The 27,428-nt window shown below is 38.9% G+C and overlaps 1 protein-coding gene across 1 annotated transcript in view; it reads left to right on the top strand.

Annotated features, from left to right (window-relative positions):
• The window catches only part of LOC150088041 (guanylate cyclase soluble subunit beta-2-like), a 575,730-nt gene that overhangs the window by 405,547 nt on the left and 142,755 nt on the right, over positions 1–27,428 (top strand). The window contains exon 2 of the mRNA XM_090370546.1: positions 22,319–22,392. The gene's annotated coding sequence lies outside the window, so the exon portion shown is untranslated. The remainder of the gene's footprint in view (positions 1–22,318; positions 22,393–27,428) is intronic.

Genomic DNA, 27,428 nt, shown 5'->3' with positions numbered 1-27,428 from the left:
GTAACACAATGACCAGTAGTAATTACTTAGAAAATAATGGTGGACTCGTGAAAGTTTGGTGGTCTGTAACGATTGATGAAAAATCTTTACCTTTTTTTGTAATTTAAAAAAAATCTCATATGTTCATTACAACTAGAAACGGGGATTTTTGAGACTACCAATAGTTTTCAAGTTATTAATTTTTAAAAGTGAAAAACGACTTGACTTTATAAAGTTCTTCTACATAAATAAGCTTTCTGGGCATTTTAAGTTCGATTTCCTGCCGTATCTCCAAATGGTTTTAATATCCAGAAAATTCTCTGATATTTTCGTCTTGAGACTTCGGTGTCATCCAATGATCGTGATTTTTCTTTATTTTAAAAGAACTCTTTTTCATTCTTCGCTTCTTATCGCGTCTGCCCTTTACTTTAAAATAATCAATCATCAGATAATAAGACAGGTCATCGCTCAATTCATAAATACGACCTCGAACACTAAGATGACTTTATATTGAAAGATTCATTCGTTTATCTTTCCCTTAATGTTCAATCTTGTAAAATAATTATCGATTAAGCCTACAGTAGTAATCGATAAGTCTGTTAATATTGAAAACTTCCATATGAACTTTTGTTTAGTTACTTATTTCCACTGAAATTGTTCTTCGAGATTTTTATTAAATTACTTTGGTTGAGTCGGGTCGCTTAGCATTTTCGTTGAAGAAGCGAAGTCCATGAAGCGTTAATAAATCATGTATTAAATTTGGTGCGTTCCGTTTGTCTGCTTTTGGGATGAACATTCGACCTCTAGGAAGTTGAAAACAACAACATCCTCCCTTCCCTTCCGAAATCGATTAAGGCAGTCAAAGTGATAAACCCCACACGTTACTCCCATTTTGGTAGGAAATAATTTTTGACTTCAGGTGGTAAGCGAGATTGAATCCAAGCCCTTCCCACTCGAAGCAGCAGTTCTTTCATATTTCACACGAATCGATTCCTCTCACCTTCAATTACCTGGTTAAGAAGATAAGTTTACGAAGAGCATATGAAATCGGATCTTTATACGTTGATGACAAAGTCCTTAGTCAAGTTTAGAAAACGGCGCATAAAAATTCCTGGGGTCTCTCCTGTGGAACATTATCCTCGGTGAGTTCCTCACCCTTGACCTGGAGGACGTGCTTTCCAGGCCTTTGCGGATAGCTTGATCCTGATGGTTACTGCGAATAACAGGGCCCAGCTTGAGGTAAAAGCAAACCAGGTCATGACTAAGCTCCAAAGTTGGGCTAATATCCATGACTTAAAAGTATCGTCGGAAAAAAACTACATCCATTCTACTCCAGGGCAGACTTGACAACCGCAGGCCGCCCCAAATTAAGATTGACGCCAAGACTATTAGCTTAACCGACAAAATGAAATACCTTGGCGTTGTTCTTGATAACAATCTTTCCTTCAAGAATCACCTATCTTACATTCGCACAAAAATAAAAAGATACGCTGGCCTACTGGCAAAAATCGCACGACGAGACTGGGGGTTATCAAAACATACCCTCAATCTGTATCATAAAACAGTCTTCCTCCCAAGTCATCTTGTACGCAGCTCCAGCTTGGTACACCAAAACAGCAGTGGTTGTAAATCGGAGGACCCTGGACGAAATCCAAAAACTGTGTTGCTCACTATCACACGAGCCCGTAGCACCACACGAACTAACGCCCTACAGGTCCTGGCGGGGGGTCCTTCCACTAGATTTGGAAATTGCAAATAGTGCAATCAAATACCATATAGTGAACAGACTTTCCTACACCTTCCTAGATTACACGGTTAACAACAGTACACCATGCAAAGAGAAAAAGAATAGGCTTCAGAATCACCTCATCCGGATCTGGCAACGTCGTTGGATCGAAACCACCAAAGGCTGTATCACCAAAAAATTCATCCCGGACCTGGGGAAAATATTCCCGAAAACGCCCACCTGGTTCAAGCCAGGACTCCACACATATCTACTGACAGACCATGGCGCCTTCAATGAAAAGCTGGCCCAGCTGGGATTGGAAGAAGACCCGAGATGAGTGTGTGTGGTGTGAAGCGGACAGTTAGACACACGTCATGTATAACTGCCCAACTTATGAGGACCTGCGATGTAGGTTAATGACAAAAATAAAGTACTTCCCAAAAAATATGGAATCACATTTGTTGGACTCGAGTGAAGAATATGGAGCACAAACAAACTTTGATCAGCAGCTCTTCACCATGCGAAGAACGCTCATTGCCTTATATAGAGTGTCGTAAATATGGTGATGCAAAACACGCAGCGCAACAAAATGCCTACGTTCTCACCAACCTTCCCAAGGTGAAACCAGACAAGACAACAACCAGAAAACCGCAATGACTAAATGGAAACGACAAACTGTCTCTTTCCCCGTGCACCACTAAGTGCTCCGTGGTGTGGTGACTCCTGAAACGAGTACCTAAATACAAGAACTGGAACGGACATCCTCTGAACCTTGGATGGTTCATAGGATGTCCGTTCCCTCGAAAGCTGAGGAAAAACCAAAACCAAATCTGGCAAAAACCAAACTATTATATTATGTCATAAGTCTGTTAATTGCAGGTGTTTTATGGTCGATTTTTCTGTTTCGCTGGACGAAAAACTCCAGATTCTGGGGGAAAAAACCTTGCTATCTACGCCTGAGACCAACTAATTCAGCCACGGAGTGAAAAAAGCCCATTAAAGTTCCTCGCGTCATCGACGGAATTCGAACCTGGGCCTTTTCCACCCTGTGTGGGGAGGACGGTGACTGAAGGCCATCCGGAAAACGGGGCTGGACATCAGTTCCAGCCTGCTTTTCCCCCTATCCCAGGCGAGGGGGCGACGCTTTCGCTGTCTCCTCCCCCTACCGCCACCCCAATTTTCCCTCTGGTGTGGCATGGGCATGCCCACTGAAAAACAAGGGACTACCTTCCCTATCGGTCCCTTTCTTCTACTTCTATCCCCCAGTCTTCTGCCTCCCCTCCCAAATCTATCCGACGTAGTATTGATTCAACAAGATGTCGGAAGAGTTCGGGGGGAGGTATGGCCAACCAAGCTGTGTGTAATGCGGTCAGCAATGCAGGTATGGAGGTGATTGGTGTATCCAGACACTTGATATGCCTTTCCATAGTGTCCCAAAGTGCTCTATGGGATTGATATCGGCAGAGTTCGGAGGCCAATCGATATGCTGGAAGTCAGAACTGTGTTCCTCAAATCATTCCTGCACAACAAGTGCCCGATGGCTCGGCGCATTGTCATCTTGGAAGATACTATCACCATTCGGGAAAACGTGCAACATAGCGGGGTGTGTGTACACCCCGTCAACTGCTTGCTGACTGTGTAGTCAGCAAGCAGTTGACGATAGCGGAGACCAGTGATACGTTGTTCCACATGCACCAGGGTCCAGGTTCCTGCCAGTGAAACATGCCCCACACCATACAACCGCCTCCACCTGCCTGCACTTTTGATAACATGCATGATGGATGAAGAGCCTCATGCTGTGACGCGAAATCCGTACACGATCAATCATCCACGGTGTGGAGTAAATAACGTGGCTCATCCGACCAGCACACCTCCTTCCAGTCTTCTAAGTCCAACGTGCATGCTCTTTGCACCAGGCGAGTCTTTTAGTCCAATGAACCTTGGTTAGAAGAGGATGCTGTACGGGTCGTCTGCTGGTATAGTGCGAGCGTGCGAGGCATGGTCATGCCAGATATTGTTCCGGGTTGGCCTATGTTGTATTGGGGAGTCAACTCTTGAACAGTGCTTCGCTTGTACGAGTCGTCGGACCCGGCGCTCACCTCTAACACCAACCTTTCGCTGACCTTTGCAGTTTTGCCGTCGGGTCGTTGTTTGACCATTTTGACGCCAGTCTTGGTACACTTTAACTACGGTGGCTCTCCAAAACGGCTGAACACGCCACCAGTTCAGCCGTTTGGGAAATCGAGGCAGCAGCTCGTCGAGCACCCACAATCTGTCCTTTATGAAAGTCCGATAAATCCTTTCTTTTACCCATAACGCTCGTAATTTTACTACCTACTGAACCACTGACACCTTACCTATGCTACGTAGGTCGACTACTTCCGCACTTTCGTACCTCACATGGTCAACACGGGTCGCATTCAGTTTTCATTGTGGTGGTCATAATTCAGTGATCATTCAGTGTATATGTCTGTACAATTGCATTTTCACTACCGATTTTCATATTTTGCAAGGACGGAAGGGAAGGACGAACGAATAATCTCAGAATTCATTGGGAAGACCTTTCTCCTTCCTTCTGAAAAAAAGAATGCACAGCATCTCATCTCCGGCATCGTTTGCACAGGTCTCTAGGAACTCTCTAGTTCCAACAGAATTCGAACCGAGACTTCTCCATGTTCTAGGTTCCACTCCGCATTAATATTTTGTCCGTGTATAAAATATTATATTATTCAACACTATCTACGTGCTTTAAACAACTTTCATTTTATATGCATACAAATGTGAGAGCCGAATTGCAAGAATAAAAACGTGCAGTCTGTGACTATGTGCGTGCGTTACAGATATCCTTGGGAAAATGTTTAAATGTTCAACAGATTACTGAACCATATCGCGAGTAATTCATTAAAATCCTATTTGAATATGCAATTTATCTGAAACAAAGAAAGTTTTCAATTAGCAAAGCTATTTTTAACCAACTTATCCCAATACCAGAATATTCAGTGGTTATTTCTAGACTCTCTATTCTTAATGCTAATTCTCTGTCTCTCAGCTCTCCTCGTACTTTCACTTAATCATCTCAAATTTAATTTCAGTAACTCATTCAATTCTGTCAAACGGGCTGACCAACATAATTAATTAAGCAGTTTAATAGCATTTTCATTCCTTAGGCGTTTCTATATCTGATTTTCATCCAGTAAATCGTGTCACTCCGGAAATCTACCACAAAGCAGATATCGTTTTTAATACATTCTCTTTCGTTTCCTCCTCTTTCTATAAGCTTACTGAAAGCATGAAAGAGAAATGTCTGTGCAAACAAATTAAATAAACCTTGCTTAAGTAAGTGAAAAGAGGCCCAATATTCTTTAAATTTTATAAGGCGCTTGTTATTCAGAATAGAAACCATCCGCTAACTTAGCCCTTGCCACCACATCTCTATATCTTTCTGTCGCATCAGGTAACTTAGTTTGGAACAAAGGCAGTATCCTCGCAGGTAGCACAATGGATATAACCTCATCGGATGGTAAAGGCCTGAATTCGAATTCCGTCAATGACACGAGGAATTTTTATGGGATTTTTCCACAACTTGATTGAGTTAGGCGGGTTCAGGTGAGGATGGTATAGTTGTTTCTTTTTTCCCTCCAGAAAATCAAGAATTTCGCGCAGCAAACAGACACAGCGAATACAAGCAATTCACAGACACATTGTACCTATGTCTAACAGCCTTAACTCTTTTTGGTGCTTAACATATAAACATACACACACAAAGGTACTTCTGCAACAAGGTATCGCATGTATAACGATTTTTTTGCATATCAGGTGTTGGTCCGTCGGTTTTTCAAAGACAACAGTTTTGAGTTGGAAAAGCTCTACAATCTCCAAACCCCCTTTTCACTATTTATTTATCTATTTTTACTATTAGATCGGTTGGTCTCCCATAGCCGATCTTATTCAAATGATCACTTATTCTTCCTCTCTGGTCTTCATAATTTTTTTTATTTTTTATTAATAACAAGATACACAACAGGTAGCCATTAACAGTGTATCTGAGATCAGAACAATGAACGCAATAACAATAATAAGAGATCCAACAGGAAGGATAAACATTGATATAGATTCAAACATTAAAATCTGTGTGTCAAAAGTTGATTGCGTTAAGTTACCGGTAAAACAAATAATAAATAAATTAATTAGAGCAGAGAAAAATAATAAACAATAAAACTAATAATAATAAACTACAATAATTAGATGAGAGCTAGTCACTTTTCAGGTTACGAGAAGAGGCAAGAGAAGTGGATGGAGTTCATCAGTGGTTGGGAATTGTCAAAGAAGTCTATGAGAGAGTCATTTGCTGATTCTGTTTAGTGGATTGAACTTCATAAAGTCCGTGGTGGCAGAGTCGAGGCGAAACAGTGCAGGGTTCCTGACTTGTCTACAAGGAGCATTGAAGTTGATTTTTCCTAAGGATATCAGATGCTTCATAAGTTCCAGTAATTACTTTGGCTAGAAGGGTGATGTCAGCAATAACTCTTCTAGTGCACAGAGGGCTCAGATGAAAGTAATCACACAGCGATTAATAAAATACACTGAGTGATAGAATAGAGGATTACGGTACGTAAGGTAACGGACAAAATGTTTTTGAACTGCTTCAATTTTGTTAGTTAAAGTCGTTGTGTGAGGATTCCAGATGGGTGAACTGAATTCAAGGATTGGCAGAACAATAGTTTTATAAAGGATATCATATCTGTAGTTTTTGAACTTAACTTGTATTTGTTCCGTTTGATGAATCCCAGTGTTTTGAATGCTTTGCTAGTGATTTTAAGAACATGAGCATCGAATTTAGCACTGCTGGAGAAGAGAATCCCCAAGTCATTTAACTTGGTCACGCCTTTCGATGATCTCAGAGTTAATAGTGTACTCTGTATTCATTAGTTGTGGAGATATGCCGGATGAGAAAGAGATTACTTTGCACTTCGAGAGGTTAGCAGACAAGCCATTCAGAGATGGCCATAGAGAGAATTTATTGAGATCACTTTGAAGCTGTTGAGAATCGGTAAACTCCTTTACTGCTGAGGAGATCTTAAGATCATCTGCATAGAGAGCAACTTGAACATTGGAGGAGGTGTAGATGAAAGAAGGAAGATCATTTACGAAAACAATGAAGAGAAGAGGACCTAAGGGGAGTCTTGGGGTGCTCCACTTAGTGGTATAAAACAGTCTGAGTTCACTTGATTGATGATAGCGCTCAAGGAACGATATGTAATATAGCTGCGTAGCCATGAGAGCAAAGTGTCACGGATACCATATAGTTTAAGTTTTTACAGACATTGTTCGTGCGGTACACTATCAAATGCCTTAGATATATCTGTGTAAACTGCATCAATTTGAAGGTGGTTATCAAGAACTTCAGAAGTGTACTGCCAGAAAGGAAGCAAAATTTGTGTCTACTGACTTGTCACCGCAGAAACCATGCTCATTCTGATCAATGAAAGGCCTGAAGAATTCGAAGAGATCTTTGTTTACTGCTGTGTTGAAGAGTTTAGCCAAGGATATCGGTTTGCAAGGATATCGGTTTGTAATCAGTTACAGCATTTTTATCACCTTTTTTGAAAATGGGAACTATATTGACCTGCTTAAAGTGCTTAGGATACTTCCACAGACGAGTTGAAGATCCGCGGTATGAGGGATTTTAAGGTAATGACAGTGATTTTCCAAAATAAGCTTGGAATGTCATCTGGACCTCTAGTATAGTCATTTCACATGCTTTTAATGCCGAATTTAAATTTTCATCTGTGATAACTCCGCTAGGGGAACTATTGTGTTCGGCTGTTTGTATGATGTGCTCAGTAAAATTTTCTTGATTTGTGTGTTTTTTTAATTAAAGTATTAAGTTCCTATTAGTGCCACCACATAAGGATAGGCCCTTGGATTGCCAGGTGCAAGTACTTTATTATTTGAACGGACAACAGATAAGAGTTAAATGAATTTCTGCATGTTCATTCTGCTACTCTATACAAGCGCTTTCAACCATTATCTTGTAGTTCAACTTATACATGTGTCCAAGAGACACTTGACCTTGACCAGGCATTAAAGTTTTGCATAGCCGCTCTGCTCTTCCCTCCCTACTTAGACCCCTGCTACCTGTGGATGCCGTAGCCGAGTGGTCAGGAGCGGGAGTGCAGTAGCACACGCTCCTTGAATAGACCGGGGTTCAAGCCCCTGACCGCTGAATACGGTCGATCTGCCAACCCGCACTGGACCAGCGTGGCAGATTATGGTCCATTTCCCTCAGCATGAATTGTTGAGGAGGCTTCCATCCTGCAGTGGGTTGATAATGGCTGCACTTTACCCTGTTTTTTTTTACCTGTGGATTTCACTGCGGGACAGCTAAGGCGACCGGCTGGTCATAGTGCCAATTTCTTGCAAAACCACAACTGGTGGTGATATTAAATTGTCTAGTAACACTACAGTAACTGAATTCAATATGACAAATACTACCTTCTGTCAAAATTCTAGCGTCTGCACCATCTGTGGTCCCAGCTCTGATCCCATTGTCCAATGTATTGAGTGTAAGCAATTAATATGCAATGACTGTTCCAAATCTGACCTGAAAAAATTAAATAAAAGTCGTCAGGAATCATTCTGTTGTGATAGATGTCGACTCAGAAATTCTCAGAAAAGCCCTATAACTGTTGCAACGCAAAACAGCACGGAACCTGAGACACTTTCCTCCTCTTCCGCTAACAAAGTTGAAATGCCTTACTCTAGTTCATTTGAGACAAATATCATGCCAATAACTAGAAATACTGACTCTGAATCGTACGTGTATGAGCTTGTAATCCTTCTTTGGGGTCGCATCAACTTTCAGATGCATCAACTCAAACACATATCTGTGTTGTCAGAAGATCTCAGAGCTAACTCCATCCCTACTGAAACTCTGAATCCAACCTTTTGTATTCTGCAATCAACTGAATTCCAGAAACTACTATATGCAGAAAATCCTCATTCAAACTCAGCTAATCAGCGTACCTCATACTGCAAAACCTAATATTCTCCTGGATTCTAATACACTCAATGAAGGAAACTGCGAGCTATCCACGGAGATTCGTGGTATAAAAACAATATTAACTAATCAACAGGCTGAAATTTCTGACATTAACGCCCAAATTAAAACTCTCAAGTCAATTATGTCTTGCCACTTAAGGGAAGCTAGGAAGAATTCTGAACACACTCTTGAAACTAATGGGCTCAAAGTGAATAGGAATTCTTCATTACCTGACGATGCCCTTAGTATTGAGAACAGATTTTCATCTTCCACCGGCCTCAATACTCCTACTGCTGCAAATATTAATTTGCCCATGCCTGCTAACATTCATGATTCAAGTCATTCAACAGAGCAATTTGTTGCCAAACAGACTCTGTTAGATGATTCTTCTGATGTAAATAGAACCACTCCTACCACCTGTTCTCCTCTGCGGAACAGTTCTGTCTGTACCTCTATTTTACAAGCTCAGTCACCAAATGGAACCCTCTTCAACATCAGTTAAGGCAACATATGCAAAAATAACTGCTGCCACATCTAATGAGGTCTGCAAACCTGTCTGCAGGGCTGCCGCCACAGTGAGTAAACCTGCTTCTGATTGCCAGTATCTAATATCACACCAAAGATCAAAACAGAACAAACCTTCAGAAAATGCTAAAGCCTCTATATCTCAAGATATGTCCTCCAAGTTTCCAGCCAAAATTCATCAAATACAGAATATAACTACAGGAGAAAAATCTCATTTACTCAAACAAAAGTACAATATCACAATTATTCCCACAAAAGACCGAATTTTTGTTTCTAGGCTTGGACCCGCCACTAAATCTGAAGTTGTTATCAACTTAATTAAAGAAGAATATGGTTTCGGTGTAGATGTTCGTTCGCTGAAGACACGGTGTCCCGCCTACTTATCTTTTATAATAACATGCCTTCCATCACAAACAGAAAAAGTGCTGAATCTAAGATCCCTCTTATCAGGGGCTCTAGTAAAACGCTTCACGGACAGACCATCAAGGGAGTCTAAAATCTCTTCTTCACAGGCATAGCAATCAGAGACCCTGCTATCTACACATACTACGTTCTCCTCTCGTCATAGAACCCCCAGATCCCAACTGTTCAGTGTTTACCTTCAGAATTGCAAGAGTATAATTAGCAACCTAAACCACTTTAGAGCAATCCAAAGCTCACATATTTACGTCATTTACCTGCTCACTGAAACCTGACTCTCCATAGATATTGATGATCAGGAGATTATAAATGGGCAATATACAATTCATAGAAAGGACAGAGGATCTCGTGGAGGCGGAGTAGCCATTATACATTCTAACCATATACTCTGTGAAATTGCATCAAATTTCACAAATATTGAATCAGTATAGTGCCTTCTTCATCTTGGGAAGTTAAAAGTTTTAATAGTATTGCTTTATTTTCCACCTCCCTTAACTAATATCGACCTCCAGTATTTAGAAAGCTCGCTGGAATCCATCTTCCACTAATTCAATCTGCCGACATAGCAATGGTTTCGGGTGACTTTAACTGTCAACTGGCCAATTTAGAATCTTCTCCATCACTACAGTCTAGGGCTCTCTTTAATATGCTTCCCAGCTATTGTCTTGAACATATTTGCAATTTTCCAACCAGAGAAAATGCCTACCTTGACCTAATATTCTCCTCTACTCATATAGATGTTCACAATGACAACGCTATATTTCACTCGGATCATTCGCCAATTACTTTTGACATCAGTGTGACTTCTCATAACTTCAAATGCAGCTCCAGTTCTCCACGATTAAATTTCAGAATGGCTGACTGGCCTCTGCTCAACCTAGCTCTCAGCATCGTAGACAAGCAGCTCGCTGACGCTATGGATGACATCGATGTGCTCACCAATAACCTGATAAACTCTGTCCATTCAGTTATATCTGACATTGTTCCTCAATCCCATCTGACCGCACGGTCTACCTACCCGCACTGGTATAACAGCGAACTAATACATAAAATTAAATCCAAAGAATTCTATAGAAACAAGTATAAGCAATCAGGTGACAGTCAATACTATGAAATATTCAGCCAACTCCACAAAGAAGTGAAAACGCTCATATTAAACTCATACAATAGGTATACAGAGTCAGTTCAGGATAGTCTGCTTACTCACAGAGATATTAAACCATTCTGGAATTTCATGAAGCATAAGAATATAACCAGTTGAAAGTTTCAGATGGAATTCTCTTATCGGACGAATTCAGTATTGCTGAAGAGTTTGCCAAACATTTTTCTAGAATTCAAACAAATGATACATTGAGACCTGCCTCATTTCCTGACTTCACAACTGTTAAAGATGATATCCTCATTAACCTCTTTATCACAGATGAAGATTTAAATTCGGCATTAAACAAGCATGAGAAATGACTATACTAGAGGCCCAGATGACATTCCACGCTTATTTTGGAAAATGACTGTCACTACCTTAAAACCCCTCATACTGCGGATCAATTTGTCTCTCAGGCTGGGGAAGTATCCTAAGCACTTTAAGCAGGTCAATATAGTTCCTATTTTCAAAAAAGGTGAGAAAAATGATGTAACTGATTACAGACCCGTATCCTTGCAAAAAAGCCTGGCTAAACTCTTCCACACAGCAGTACTCAAACATCTCTTCGAATTCTTCAGGCCTTTCATTGATCAGAATCAACTTTGTTTCTGCAGTGGCAAGTCAGTAGTCACAAATTTACTTCCTTTCTGGCAATACACCTCTGAAGCTCTTGATAACCACCTACAAGTTGATGCAGTCTACACAGACATATCTAAGGCATTTGATAAAGTCCCGCACGAACAACTTCTGGAAAAACTTTAAGCTATATGGTATCCGTGACCCTTTGCTCTCATGGCTACGCAGCTATATTATGCATCGTTCCTTGAGCGTTATCATCAATCAAGTGAACTCAGACTGTTTTATACCACTAAGTGGAGTACCACAAGGCTCCCCCTTAGGCCCTCTTCTCTTCATTGTTTTCGTAAATGATCTTCCTTCTTTCATCAACACCTACCGAATGTTCAAGTTGCTCTCTATGCAGATGATCTTAAGATCTACTCAGCAGTGAAGGAGATTACCGATTCTCAACGGCTTCAATGTTCTCTCAATAAATTCTCTCTGTGGCTATCTCTGAATGGTTTGTCTGCTAACTCCTCGAAGTGCAAAGTAATCTCTTTCTCATCCGACAGATCTCCACAACTAATAAATACGGAGTACAGTATTAACTCTGTGATCATCAAAAGGTGTGACCAAGTTAACGACTTGGGGATTCTCTTCTCCAGCAGTGCTAAATTCGATGCTCATGTCCTTAAAATCACCAGCAAAGCATTCAAAACACTGGGATTCATCAAGCGGAACACATACAAGTTCAAAAACTATAGATATGCTGTCATCCTTTATAAAACTATAGTTCTCCCAATCCTTGAATTCAGTTCACCCATCTGGAATCCTCACACAAAGATTTTAACTAACAAAATTGAAGCAGTCCAAAAAACATTGACTGTTACCTTACGTACCGCAATCCTCTATTCTATCATTCAGTGTATTATGAATCGCTGTGTGATTACTTTCATCTGAGCCCTCTGTGCACTAGAAGAGTTATTTCTGACATCACCCTTCTAGCTAAAGTAATCACTGGAACTTATGAAGCATCTGATATCCTCACTAAAATCATCTTCAATGCTCGTTCCAGACAAGTCAGAAACCTTACACCGTTTCGCCTTGACTCTGTCACCACGGAATTTATGAAGTTCAGTCCACTGAACAGAATCAGCAAATGACTCTCTCATTGACTTCTTTGACAACCCCCAGTCACTGATGAACTCCATCCACAAGTTTGCCTTTTCTCTTAAACTGCAAAGTGACTAGCTTACATCTAATTATTGAAGTTTATTTGTTTTATTATTTTTCTATTCTCTAACTGATTACTTGTTTTACCGGTAACTTAACTTAATGCAATCCTCTTTTGTACATATGGTTTTAATGCTCGAATCTATATCAATATTTATCGTCCTGTTGGATTTCATATTATTGTTATTTTGTTTATTGTTCTAATCTCAGATACTCTGTTAATGGTTACCTGTTGTGTATCTTGTTATTAAGAAAAATAAAAAATAAAAATAAAGGGGTTAATGAGGATGTCATCTTTAGCAGGTGTGAAGTCAGGAAATGAGGCAGGTCTCAATGTATCATTGGTTTGAATTCTGGAAAAATGTTTGGCAAACTCTTCAGCAATACTGAATTCGTCCGATAAGAGAATTACATCTGCGTCATGGAGTTGTAACTTTCAACTGGTTATATTCTTATGCTCCATGAAATTCCAGAATGGTTTGATATCTCCGTGAGTAAGCAGACTATCCTGAACTGACTCTGTATACATGTTGTAGGAGTTTAATATGAGCGTTTTCACTTGTTTGCGGAGTTGGCTGAATATTTCATAGTATTGACTGTCACCTGTTTGCTTATACTTGTTTCTGTAGAATTCTTTGGATTTAATTTTATGTATTAGTTCGCTGTTATACCAGTGCGGGTAGGTAGAGCGTGCGGTCAGATGGGATTGAGGAACAATGTCAGATATAACTGAGTGGACACAGTTTATCAGGTTTTTGGTGAACACATCGATGTCATCCATAGCGTCAAAGAGCTGCATGTCCATGTTGCTGAGAGCTATGTTGAGCAGAGGCCAGTCAGCCATTCTGAAATTGAATCGTGGAGAACGGGAGCTGCACTTAAAGTTATGAGAAGTGACAGTGCAGTGATGTCAGAAGTAATTGGCGAATGATCCGAGTGTAATATAGGGTTGTCTTTGTGAACCTCTATATGAGTAGAGGAGAATATTAGGTTAAGGTAGACATTTTCTCTGGTTGGAAAATTCCTGCGTGGGTAGCATACCGGGTGGAAAAGGCCTGGGTTCGAATCCCGTCGATGACGTGGGAACTTTAATGGACTTTTTTCACTCCGTGGTTGAGTTAGTCGGTCTCAGTCGTAGATAGCAAGGTTTTTCCTCATAAACTGCGGTTTTTCGTCCAGCAAACAGACAAATCGATCATATTACACACGCATTTAACAGACGTAAGACACAGCATGACAGATGAATTTAATTATTCGGGTGGCCTAAATATAATAGGTTCTGTTTTTTTTTTTTTGGTTGGATAATTACAAACGTGTTCAAGGCCATAGCTGTGAAGCATATTAAAGAGAGCCCTAATCTGCAGTGATGGAGAAGAAGATCCAAAATTGGCCAGTTGACAGTTAAAATCAACCAAAACCCTTGCTATGTCAGCAGATTGAATTAGCGGGAAGATAGATTACAGCGAGCTTTCTAAGTACTGAAGATCAACATTAGTTAAGAGAGGTGGAAAATAAAGTAATATGATTAAAACTTTTAACTTGCCGAGATGGAGAAGTCAATATAATGATTCAATATTTGTTGAATTTCACAGAGTATGTGGTTAGAATGGATAATAGCTACTACGCCTCCACGAGATCCTCTGTCTTTTCTACGGATTATATATTGCCCATCTATAATCTCCATTTCAGTGAGCGAGTAAATTTCATAAATATGTGAGCAGTGGATTGCTATAAATTGGTTTAGGCTACTAACTATACTCCTGCAATTCTGAAGGTAAACTCTGAACAGCTGAAATCTGGGGATTCTGTGACGATAGGAGAGCGTAGTATGTGTAGATAGTAGGGCCACTGATTGTTATGCATCTGGAGAAGAGATTTAGGACTACCTTGTTGGTCTGTCTGTGAAATAAGAGGGATCTTAGATTCAGCACTTTTTTTTCCGTTTGTGATGAGTAGGCAGGACACCGTGTCTTCAGAGAACTGACTTCCACACCGAAACCATATTGTTCTTTAATTAAATTGATAAGATCTTCAGATTTATTGGGGGGGGGGGCCAAGTCTAGGAACAAAAATTCGGTCTTTTGTGGGAATAATTGTGATATTGTACTTTTGGTTGAGTAACTGAGATTTATCTGCATTCGTTACATTCTGTGTTTGAATTTTGGCTGGAAGCTTGGAGAAAGTATCTTGAGATATTGAGGCTTTAGCATTTTCTAAAGGTTTGTTCTGCTTTGATCTTTGGTGTGATATTTGAGACTGGGAATCAGAAGCAGGTTTACTCACTGTGGCGGCAGCCCTGCAGACAGGTTTGCAGACCTCATTAGATGTGGCAACAATTATCTTTGCATATATGCCTTAACTGGTATTGAAGAGGATTCAACTTGGTGACTCTGAGCTTGTAAAAAATAGAGGTACAGACAGAACGGTTCCGCACAGAAGAGCAGGTGGCAGGAGTGGTTCGATTTACATCAGAAGAATCATCTGACAGGGGCTGTTTGGCAATAAATTGCTCTGCTGAATGATTTGAATCATGAATGAGGGAGAGAATTCATTACTTGTTTCTTGAACAATTTCTGGTCAGTTTCTAAGGATATTCTCTCATTTTATCATCCATCTTCTTCTAGTTATTGGGAACTATTTAAAATTCTGATTATTCACTAACAACTGTCTGCCGTGTGCAGCACAGCAGGCTAATTCTGGATTTCAAGATGCCACTGCATTCCCGTATGTTGTGTAATTTATTTAAGTTTCAGTTTGCTTGGTGTGTGACTATTTCTTAAATTTCACTATCACCGATTTACTTATGACCATGCAATCCTTTGACGTGATTCTCCTGTCTGGCGAATGTTGCACTATCTCCTCCATCCCAGAAACTGGATTTTCAAAATGGGGCGGAAACAAAAACAACAATTTGCAGACATGATAACCTGAGCTTCATAACCTTATTTCCTCTGGAACAAAAACAGAAGAACAAAGGAGCTTCACTTTAAAGACTAACACTGGAGAAGGGTTAATCGCATAGTGGTGAACTTTGTAAATGGATGATATAGAGACCATGAAGGATAAAAGCATTTAAAAAGGAAATCTTAACTCCCATATGTAACGTCCAGCTTAAATTGGTACTGCACGCATCGAGCATGCAAATCAGTTACGGCTGCAGCGTCGTAAACGGACCATAAAGGCAGGTCTTTCTACTTCACCAAACTTTCTGCTTTAGCCATCTTGACAGGTAATTTACTAGTGATCTATAGCACGCTGCTCGAAGGCAAACGCCATGAGGTCCATCCTTTTGTCACTCCCTAAGATTTTATATTTATGCTCCCTGGTGCTCGTCTCTCTTACAAGTAGAGATGTAAGAATGTATCTTCCTCGTTAATTTTGATGATCTCTTCGGGTGGAGGTCTTATATACCTAAATCATGATCCCAAAGAAGTCGAGCTTTGCATTCCACACATTGTAAGCCATTCTTCTTATGAATATCGATTAGCCCCCACCCCTCACCAATCTAGTGTCTACCTTCTTCGAATTGTATCTATATAATCTTTTTTCTGCTCTATATAGAAGTCTTTTTAGAAGTAGTTCCAGACCTGAATCAATCAGTACCTGAATAAGTAATCTTACCATTTTCATATGAAGAGAAACAACGGCATCATTATCTCTAAACCAATTGTCCTGTCACTCATAAACAGGAAACTGTCTGCTTAGCTCCCAAGTCTTTTTCTGCCTATACTGCTTTTAACTCCCATCCCTAGTTTGTAACTCCTATATTTGCGTTCCCCAGGTGTAAAGTAATCAGCAATACCTTTAGAAGCATAATCCAAATTTGAAGCAACATGGTCTAGTTCTGTCTCTTCCTACCTTCAAATCATCAGAAAACTGTTTTCCTTCTACTCCCTTTTAAATATCATTACTGAAGTTTAGAAAGAGGTGGTGCTCCAGAATTGGTCTTAAGGGTCTTCACTTGCTACACTTATCCAACGTCAGGAATTTCCATCGTACCTCCCCTCCAACTCCTGTCTTTCAGCTAATTCCTAACCCAGAAAGCATTTTTTCCAGCAATCCCAGTTAACTATTATACAGCATATAATAGCCTTTCATGGAACTGTATCGAAATTTTTTTACTGTAGTACAGGTAAATAATGTCGAAGTTGCTTATTGCATCCAACTGTTTTATAATTTTGTCATAATGATTAACCATATTGGTTAGGAAAGACTTCACCTTGCGAATCCGTGGCGTGTTCCATTCCAAATACCATTCCTGTCAAGGTGGTCCCATATTGTATCCTTAATCAGACTCCGTGATCTTTCCCACCACTGAAGTCACTCACTGGTCTATAGTTGCTGATCACGTTCTTCGCGCCTCCTTTGTGGCCGGAATTTGATATTTGTCATTTAAGCGAGCTTCTAGCTCTGTCGCTCCCCAAGTTCTCATCTATAAGCGACAGATACTCATCTATTTATAGAACACATTTAGTTGGTTATGATTTAAACGCAATAAACAAAGAGACCCTAAGGTCAACTCAAACAACAAAACAAAAAAGAGAAAGATTAATTTAAAGATCATTTAGCCTCGTTGCGGGGACGAGCTTTCCACCGAATTAACCGTCCCCACCACAAGGAGGTAGGTCACTAATATCTATTGAGAGATATTAGTCTCTGAATCACAAGTTTAACGAACTCACAAAACTGAGAAGTACGCCATGCTCTCAAAAAGAGCAAATTTTCTTTCGTGAGAGCGAGAGTCCCTCGCTCCAGCTGAGATCTAAGCTCCTCGTAATTTGGACAGAAACACGATGCGGAGGCTGGCAAAGCCTAGACATCAGCCGTGTCTAGTTAACACACAGCAGGCATATAGCTATGACTGAAGCTTCTGGCCAGCAATCAGATCAGAGCGTAGGAAAACATTTAGTCTGTCTTCCCTTCTCAGAATCAATCCACTGGATATGCCCCACGGTGTCCAGTTCATCACTGATTCTCCTCCATTCAAATAGTAAACTAAGGCGATCAAACGCCTAGCAAAGTAGGCACGACTAGACGCCCATAATGTCTGGGAATCCCTAGTTGGAGAGCATAAGTCAGAGTAGATGTCGACACAGCAAGTTTGCGGATATCTTTCGGCGAAAACATATAACGTGTGGAGACTGTTCTTGAAACTATAATATCAAGAACAGTCTCCGTTCTCCTGTTGTCGAGACGGACTCAGAATCAAAGATTTTTTTTTGTATTACAAGATATATATCGTACGCCTCCCCAGAACCTTATATTTCCCAATCTTCAGAAGCTTTTCTTATAGGTATATTCCTTATTATTCCTTATTTTACAGCGATTTAACTCATTGTCGCTCTTTCCCCGTGGTTATAACGGTCTTCAACTGACTCATTCTTCCCGTTTTTGTAATCTAATCAAACGAGTATATCCTTGTTTCCATTCTTTGCTCTTTGCAAACAGTCTGTTGTATTTTGTTTCCGTCTGTTACATATATGCTTATAATTCTCATATAAATTGGTGCCTTAAGATGGTTTGTAAATACCCCCCCCCCCCTTTTTTATTTCCTCAATAAATTTCCTTAACGAGCTGGAATGAATGAAGTTCAACCCTTGTGAAAACCACTTTACAACATTAAACTGCTGTTTATTCCAAGATGGATTTCTCTGCCATCTTGGAATAAACAACAGTCGTTCGTGTTTCAAGAAACTGTTTCCACATGGCGTATTTTTAATTCTTCGGTTAGTGTCCAGTGGTGTTTGTATTTCATTTAAAAGAAACTCCTCGCGAGTAACACGGTGGTTATAATCGCAGCCCTCCCACACCCCAATTTTCTTCAATGACGCGAGGAAATTTACGAGTTTTTTTTCTTAGCAACGTGGCTGATATTAGTCAGCCTCAAGCGTGGGGTCCTCATGTTTTATTTTGATCCCGAAAATTCGGGTTTGTCGTCCAACAAACAGCAAATCGATCGAAGAATATACAGTTATGGCACAACAAGGTCAATGGCAATCAGTGTACGGACAATTTAGGGAATGCCATTTCGCTGTATGTGATGATTTGATGAAAGACATTGGTGGCTACAAGAATTCGGTGAGTACGACAGTTTGATGTATGAGCGACAATTCGTTGTATCACACAGATCAGAAATTAACAAAATCAATGAAATAAAAGGTTAGGAACCAAGAAAAATTCGGCGACTTAGAAAGGAGGAATGCAGAAATTTAGAAATAAAATAATATATTTTTTATCCATTTATTTTGTATAAAAGGATCCACACCGATCCTTCTCATAGGCAGCTTTCAGCATGACTCCGTCCATATTGTTTTAACATGCCTACTCAGTTGAATCTTATGCTTTTCCAGGAGCATCAGTTGGTTGAAGGTTAGGAAGCTAGATGAAAATTACTGGCGCGGAAAGCAGGTGAAAAGAACAGACCACTGTTCCATCAGGAACATCGACAACCGCCACGTGTCCTGGTGAAAAGCCTCACTGGACCAGAGCGATTTTCCACGTAGGGTATTCAGACTCCATTTCCGACCTCCCCAATCTCCAGAGTAGCTTACTCGCCTACCTTTAAGTGCGAACAAGGTTCTCTTGTATCCCAATCTTTAACCTATCCGTGCACTTTTTAATAGAATCTTTTAAAAAATGAAAGTGGTCATCACTCTCCATCAAAAATATAAAATATCAAGAAGGGTACTGTCTTTCTTTGCAAGCCATTTCTAAACACCTGCCTAATCTACCTACCTCTTTCTGTACTTATATTGGTCGAGAGAATAAGAATTTAACTCCAGGGTTTACATGAAAGGAACTAACCTAAATGTGACCTTAAAAAGCAGCGTTTCGGCCCCTTTCTAACAGCTTCATGATTACGTGGCCACTGCTGTTTGATGTGATCTACTACGTATATTATGAAGTTCTCCTTTACGTGATGGGATTGGAAGACGACGTCAATATCTGCTTTCACTGAGCTCTTGTCCACATGAAGAGAATGAAATATAGCAAAGATAATCCCTTTCCGTCATGAAAACATGAGGATGCTGCCACTGGGGGTCGATTATTGAAAACTATCAAAAGAAGTACTATTGAGTGAAAGGGATCACGACATATCTCCTTATACATTGAAAATATATACTTATGATATCACGACATATCTGATTATATATTTCCAACGAATATGGCATTTTTTTCCAGCTGAAATAACTTTTGAAATCCCAGCTTAGTAATTCTTACTTTATAATATTTATTTACGTACTTCTGCTTTAAAAAAAAAAATGAAAACATTACTTATTTAATTATTTTTATTATTATAAAAATTACTAAATAAGTGATATATTTATATTTTAATAAGTAAAGTCTTCTACGTTCTCATCATAAACAAAATGCTCTCCATTAATAGTATTAAAAATTATTTGAACAAAAAAGGTTTCCAAGGCTGAAGAAGATCGGCAGCATTTTAAGTTGGGGTTCTTTCATTAAGTGCTTCAAGAGAAAGTTTTCTGAGAGCAAGAAGAGGCACTCAGGTTGAATATAGAAGATGATTAGGTAAGAGCTGGTTGTTTAAATGCATTTTCCGAAGCTTCCAAACTGGAAGGAGCGATGTGACCTATTTAAGTACGCAAAGTAGATGGAAAGTCGATTTAGAATAATGGATCTTTTAGATAATTGAAAGAGACAGACGAAGGAGGGCACTGGAAGATGTTCAGAAAGGAATTGGTTCTCAGCAAGCTTACGGAAGTTATTTTTAACAGGAATTTCGAAATATGCGTACGACCGTTATGGTGTGGACATTCATTATATTAATACTTCTAAATGGAACTGTCAGAAATATTACTGATAAAGGATGTGAACTGTAATTATACTAGTCAACAATTTTAAACTTTTTTTTCGATAACATGAACGAAGTCAACTGATTTTGACTAAATCGCATGTACTGAACACGAAAATGACAGTAGAAAGTTCGTAGTTTTACAGAGTGGTTTTACTAGGTATCAATACTTAGTAAAACCGATTACTTTTAAAGCACCACAGATTTTCCAACAATATTTCTTATAGTTTAAGACGTTTAATAGCAATGACATACCATCATAGGTTTCTTTCATAGCCACTAAATGTGCCACTGGGACCGATGGTTTGATATTACCATTGTGTAGCAAAACTGCTTTTAAACTGAGTTTAGAAGAATCGATGAATTATCTCCATTCTTCAGGATTGTGTTCAAATCCTAGTTCATCCATCAATCCGTTTACATCTCCGCAGACACAAAGAGAACCTTCCTTCCATTTGATAATAACTCGCAGACTATTCATTTCGGTTTCTAAACACAGAAATTCTTTTGTTTTTTTCCCAGCGAATTCCAATGTTGAAACTTAGATCGTAATAGCTCAGCCTTTGAAAGATTTAAATCCCTAACCAAATCATTAAATTCACTTCGCTCACTTAAGTGTGGGGTTTTGTCATTTTCAGGATTGTAACTGGGATCGACAGACGTTAAGAGGACAAGTATGGGCTCTAGTGACCCTTGTTCTTCTTCCCGGAATAGTTGATTTCTTTACAACTAGATGGAGGAATAAGGAATTCCGGTGTATGTGTGTGGCGCTGGTCTTATTGCGAACGGAAGGTTGGGTATTTTATTTTAACTCTACTTTTTCCTTGAACACCCCTTAGTATTTGTGAGGCAGAAGTAAAAATCTTCGAGATGACTTGTTTTTTCTCGCCAGATCATCGGAACAGCAAAAGGCATTTTAGAATTGTCTTCATCCATTCAGTCAGATTTACATAGCGCGTTATAAAGCACATATGCAGTGCCCACCTTTTATCCCAAGTGACAACGAAAATAAAAATAATAAGCTTGTTTCATCTTTTCTGTGATTGTCGACGTTGCGACTTCACTGTAAATTGTCCACAAACATAGCAAAACTGTTTCGCGAATTAACGCACGGCGTTTTCGTTCCATTTCACGAGTTTTAAAAAGACTAAAACGGAACTTTAAAACGCCACAACCTACCACTAGATCTTAAAAACCGACACTGACCCCAAAAATGTACATTTTAAGGGCTAAGGACAGTTTGTAAACAAGTTGTCTTTCACAAGGGCGCCTGGTCGCCGGAAATATAGTAGGGGCCAAATATGCTGCTGCGTAATAAGAATTATAGCAATATAACTCAGAGCAGATACCCCCCAGGGCCATAAAACTAAATAGAGGTATTAGTATACTATTAAACAACAGAGATATGTCTATTTTGTGACAATAAATTCGACCGGGAAAGGTACAGAGTGAGATGTTGGACGATTTCGTTGATTTTGAAGCTATTTTACGTTTTTTTTTTTATTTTTTTTAAAGTTAATTTAATTATGGTTAATTTAATAATAAAAAAAACGTCTACTGGGTTCAATAGCAGAATCTTTATTTATATATTAAATCAATTTCTTGCAGTTTGCTCCACCCCTGAACTGCCTTCAGCAAGGGGATGCCTATATACATTTGAATATTACAACAAAATAATAAGCATCAAAGTAAATGGCGTAGAGAAATATAAGATATGCAGCAAATAATACGGCTCTACAATACTGCGCACAAATATACTATAAATTTAATATTTTTACTTAATATATGTAGAAGATTAGTCTCTGATTATCTAATACTGAAAGTTTAGAAATTCCATCTTTATAGACGTCTTCTAATTGATGCTGGTTATCTTTGCAGTACGGATTTATCCACTGTGCCTTGGAAGATCTCATTGTTCGTCGATATGGAGTTGACATATGGCAAAAAGTACTGTAAGTTTCCACTAGTTTTGTACATTCCGCATGTGTTCATTTGTAACATTTTGAATTATGACTGTTCTATCCATGAAAGCGTGATTAATTTCCCTGTTGAGAAATTAATTCGTTATGAGTATAATTATATGATAATCCGTTAATGTTCCATATAAGTTTCCCACTTCCTACATTTTGATCACTAATAATTTAAATATTAAAGTGACAACACTTAAATTTTTATAGCTTAATGTAGTTCAGTTAATGGTGTTAAAATTTAGCAGAAAATCGATAGGCACTCATCGATTCGATGAGTAACATCTCGAAGATTGTTACTCGATTACCAGAAGTGTCCATCGATTATCAGAAACGGACAGGAGTTTGTTCATCTTGTTCAACTTGTTTGTCTGTGGCTAAATCAGATTCAATGACCTCAATTTGTCAGTTGCGATATTGGCTCTAGACCTATTGGATGTCGATATTCCTTGTTGTCACGGTCTGTAAATGTTCCTTACCCAAACATTTTTACAAATGGTGTTGCCCAATAAATTTTCTGAGCAGAATATTCTACACTTTGGCAATTGAATCAACAAATAGAGTAAAATTGGCTATTTTGAATATTACCTATATTATTAGAAGTATTGGGATAATTTATGATAATGATGTGATATGGGAAATATCGACTATGATAATAATGGAGAGAGAGAGAGAGAGAGAGAGAGAGAGAGAGAGAGAGAGTTGTAGTAGCGCATGGGTATAAATTGAACTGCATCATACAGGTCTTTAAGCGAAATGCGACGAGGGGCTGAGCTACAATTCGAACACGTACAAGTAGATTGGATATCACATTGTAGAACTTGTGTTAAACCTACTTTGGAAGCAGTGAAGTGCCTGCATTATAGGAAACATAATAAAAAGTGAAGGATAAAGAAAATGCTCAAGCAGATGAAGAAGATGTAAACAAAATCGCTTCAGCTGCAGCAGAATCACTTAGCAGATCAAGAAGTGGGCGTGCAGTGAAGACTATCTGCGTGCAGCATATTGCTTCGATAATTCATGGACTTGCTGCCGCTCATAAACTGATGCAGTACACAAATGTTAATAATGGTTACAGTAGTCCAGTGTTCTCAGAAATTTGGAAAAGAAGAAAAGGAAATACGTTCTGTGGAGTTTAAATCGCGCTGTTTCAATATGATCGAAGAATCTGGATATTGTAATATTGGAGAACTTTTCCATATGGACTGCATCGTACCGGGTGCAAAGTACCATCGACAAAGGATGATGGAGCAGAGACAATTTTCATGGTATGGCGTTGGACTGCTGATTTTTGAAGATAGTACAATAAATGGATTACCTATCAAGATCACTGGTCAGGAATCTTTAAATAGGTAGCTTTCAGTGTTTACTCTGATGTAGGACATTGATTGCCGGATTCATGCTGGAACAATTTTTCTGTGAGTGATGAAATTTTTGGAATTAGAAGTCAGTCAGGAAACTACCTGATGCTCTTTTATAAACTCGGTGAGTGTGAAGTTTTGAGATGCACCTAATTAAGATGTTTCATTTTTGAAATTAGATTAGAACACAAGAAGAAGCTGTGTGGGACTTAGTTACGATGTCGGAATAATTAAATGAAATTGCTTCTTAGTACACCAGTGCCAGATGTCTCCAGTCCCAACACTGGATTGGTTGCCTACCCCCAACTGATGGCATTTATGGAGAATGGTCGTACATATTTCAGCAGGGCAAAATGCGTTTACCTAGTGTCCTAGTAATTTTGATAATATAGTCTGTATGTACAGAGACTGACTCGTAACTTATTTAAAATTTAAATTACGGAGCATCTTAATATGAATGGAAGCATTCATTATCTAAAGAGACATTAAAAGAAGGAAATTTCGCTAAAGTTAACTGTAATTCGCGTTTTGGAAGGATAATCATCCATTAACCTCATTTTGACTCATTATCGGCAATTATTCTCTACAGAAAAGCGTGATTCCATATTTCATAAACCTTACGAAAGAGAAGAAAAAATCCAAGATAGTTTTGGATATTGAATAAGCCTTTTCTTATTCTTCTAATGAGGAGTAATCACATGAAATGCCAGTGGTGCGTACTGTATATGTAGAGCAAACACACAGGGAAAACAGAGCCTAAATTAACGGTGAACCACTACAGGATTCTTGAAAAGATGTCCAATAAAGATAACAAAATATTGCCTATTGGTCAATGCCTCTAATTTTCTTAATGTCCGTTGGAAGACAACAGCTGAGAAAATTCCGCATAATCGTTTTGACATAAGACGTGAAATAATGGCGTTCGGGCTCGCTGTGTAATCTGAATCTACTTGACGGAGTTCAACCCAAGTCAGTAGCGCTTCATTACTTTACAACCCCAATCCTTTTCCCATTTTCTTCAAACCCGCGAGCTTTGGCTGAAGGCAAATTTCTAGAAAAGCGACTCTTCACTAAAAAGCTGGCCTGTCAAAAGTCTTTAGGATGTTTAATCATCTTCTTAGCGCATACTTTACGACGTTTAATATTTTCCGCGATTAATAACTCCTTCCGAAGTGCAGCTCATCCTTTCTTGTCCAATCGATGAAGAGTGAGTCGTGCTGCTGTTTTTATGGTTCATTTCAGCAGAGGGAACGACGTTTGCAAGATATTTTTAACCTTGAATAAACTGAAATAAACTCAAATAATAAATAATTAATTTTGTGCTGGTTCGTTAAGAAATCATACAAAGTTTATCTTTTATTCATTACTTTTGCTCAACCATAGGAGACATATGCAGCCCTTTACTATTCATGCCTTAAGCTTCTATACTGCGTGGCCACGTTATTAGGACCATGAACTAAGCGTGTTGGGCAGCCATTAGATTTAGTGCTCCGGCAGGACATGGAATGGGGGGAAAAAAATCACTCCCCTCCTGGAGTGACGTGAGCAGCGGATTGTACTGACGAATAAGACTTTCTATTTCATTCCACAGATGCTCTGTGAGATCCGAAGATTGGTCTGGGCAGGGCAGGTGCTTTTAAATCTTCCTCGTGTTTCACACTTTTATTTTGCCTTGGTGGCCAGTTGCACTGTCTTCTTAAAAGTATTCCTATCCATAAAGATAATCCATGTAACATTGTGGGCTATACCTGACCCCCAGTGATGTTCATATATGCTGTGGCATTGCCTGTCTTGCCGCCGAAAATCAGGAGACCTAGGGTATGACATGAAACATAGCCCACACTTTTACACATCCTCCAAGCCATCGTGGATAGCACAGTTAGTAGGACCGCTGTCCTCCCTCAACACCGAATGAAAAAGACCTCAGTTTGAGTCCCGCCGATGACTGGAGAAATTTTTATGGACTATTTTCACAACGTGGCTGAGTTAGTCGGTCTCAGGCAATGGTAGCATGGCTTTTTCTCCCATAAATTCAGATTTTTCATTCATCATACAGAAAATCGACTTCAGAACATACATTTTAAAGATAATATACATGAAGCAATATGGCCTAATTCGCTGATGCTCCTAAAACCCTACTACAGCAACAACCATCCTCCAGCGGGATGGTTGCTTCCTGAATATGAAGAATTTGTCTTCTATTTTCTTAGTGAAAAGTATATTTATTGGTATGAAATAGTTATTTTCGTACCACTGAATATACCATACCATTTTATACGTCCATTTGCCACCCATGTGTGCGTTTCTTTTCTTACATCCAGTTTTGCAGTTAGCACAGTAGTTATGATTGCTGTCCCTCCACACCGTGTACATGGTGTATTTTTCTCAAGTAGATTGGTCTTTAATTCCTCAAAAATCAACAGAACAGACATTTACTGATAAAATATGCTGGGCCTCAGAGCTAGCCTTAATTTCCTCTGAAGAATAATATTTTTCATATATATTTTTTTTTTTTTTTTTTTAATACGTACAGTTGATCTCTTTTTGCTTCAGAACTGCATGCAATTCTTTCCAGGCTATAAAATGAATTTCTTGATTTTATAACCTGGTAAGAAAGTTATATTAAAACTGGACTTACATTTTCACAGTGGTCCAAGAAATCATTTCAAAAAGTGTATATTATTTATCACAATATACTGAATGAAATCGTGTTTCCATAAATTTCATCTTTAAAAAAAGCATCTAGACTTTCCAAACAGCGAATTCCTTCAACATAAATTGGATACCCTGCTCCAACAAACACGAAAGCTCGTTTTGATTGCTTTTTTGTACAATATTAAGAAGAATAATACTAGAGTTTATTCTTTGTATAGTAACAAAAAAAAAAAAAAGGTTTGGAGAGAATTTTATTGCCTCAAGCAACAGACATGTATGAAATGACGTTAGAGATATGGGTAACAGAAACAAATAAAACCTTTTCCTTTTTCAAATAGAACATTAATAATAGACGAAGTACTGCTGTAGGAAAAAATGCTAAAGTTCAGGTTATGGAAAATAATTAAACATTTTTGTTCGTCTGCCTTAACGGTTGGACGAAATAAAATAGGTCTGGTCGTCTGCTGAATATTGAATGACATAAAAAAGGACTGATCGTCTGCTGAAATCGTTCAAACGACATGAAACAGGACCGATCGTCTACTTTATAGTTGTATCGATTATATACTATCCATCGGATAACAATATCACTTTTAAAAATCATTTTTTGTGAAGCATATTGACAATAAAACTGAAGATAAAGGCGCCTAAAGTGCAACATCAAATAATACCGTTTGGCAGGTAGAATTCAACTCTCCCAAAGACGCACACACACACAGGTATGGCAATATACACTAGATGATTAAGGGTCTCTGCTTCAATATACATTTTAGCTTTTGTAACGTGGTACTTAGTACCTCTTACTTTTTCAATCTGATATTTTTTGGTGCCAAGTTCAAAAATCACGGAAGTGTGAATACGTATGGGCATCCACTTCCCGTAAAAAGAAATTTTCGATCAGCCCTCGTGCTCTGGATAAACAGAATAAAGTCGATTAGAGGTCTTCAGAAGCTAGGAAAACATTAAACACACTTTCACTGACTTTCAATTAAGCTTAAGTAAGCG

The sequence above is a fragment of the Mastigoproctus giganteus genome, chromosome 3 (genome assembly GCF_048544385.1).
Source record: "Mastigoproctus giganteus isolate SK-2022 chromosome 3, ASM4854438v1, whole genome shotgun sequence".
NCBI lineage: Eukaryota > Metazoa > Arthropoda > Arachnida > Uropygi > Thelyphonidae > Mastigoproctus > Mastigoproctus giganteus.
Note: the sequence above shows the minus strand (reverse complement) of the source record. Positions and strands in the feature narration are given on the sequence as shown.